Source organism: Acartia tonsa, chromosome 14 (assembly GCF_053477335.1).
Source record: "Acartia tonsa isolate MP-2025a chromosome 14, ASM5347733v1, whole genome shotgun sequence".
Taxonomy (NCBI): domain Eukaryota; kingdom Metazoa; phylum Arthropoda; class Copepoda; order Calanoida; family Acartiidae; genus Acartia; species Acartia tonsa.
In genome coordinates this window covers 7,189,634-7,190,421 of record NC_137273.1, presented here as the reverse complement: position 1 = coordinate 7,190,421, position 788 = coordinate 7,189,634, and positions in this window count along the sequence as shown.

Sequence of the window (788 nt, the reverse complement as noted above, 5' to 3'; positions counted from 1 at the left end):
TCAGATTAAAATTAAGACTATATTAGATGAAAAGAATTTTAATATAACAGGTAGATTTGAAATCTGCATCAAATTTTAAGGATTTTTTTTATAAAATTAAATTTTCGTATAGGTAATTCTTCATTTAAAAGCGCAAATACAATTTAAGTTAATTCATTTTGACATCTGTTATTGGGTGATTGAAAACTACCTGCGCTCTGATTGGTTGAATGATGTATGACACTTAGCTTCTCCAATCACAGATGTCGGAGTTAATTACATAAAACTGCATTTGCGCTAGGGTTGGGCCGGATACTTTTTTGGCCGGATACCGGATATCCGGCTGATTTCAAATGCCGGATATCCGGTAACCGGCCGGATATCCGGCCAACGCCGGATATCCGGCAAATATCCGGTTATCCGGCCAAATTACCGGATATCCGGCCGGATAACCGGCAAAATTACCAGATATCAAAGTAGTAAAAAAAAAATTTCTTCAGAAATCTTATATAAATTTACACAAAGTTAAACTTATTCAGAAAAAATGTTCTTCTAGCTTCAATAATAAGAAAATTATAGCCATTTAAGATTTTAAAAAGCATCCCCCGTTTTAGTTTATGAACTTCATAAATTAATGACCTACAAATGGTTTTTTTTTCTCAATAAATTACGTTAATTTACTTTTTGCCCCCCAACTTTTCTTTTAGCAATAACATAAGAAAACTAATAAATTTTGTTTCCTTGATAATTTTGAATATTGATTACGTTGGAGGCAAAATATTTTTCTTTTGATATTATATCTCTATTAA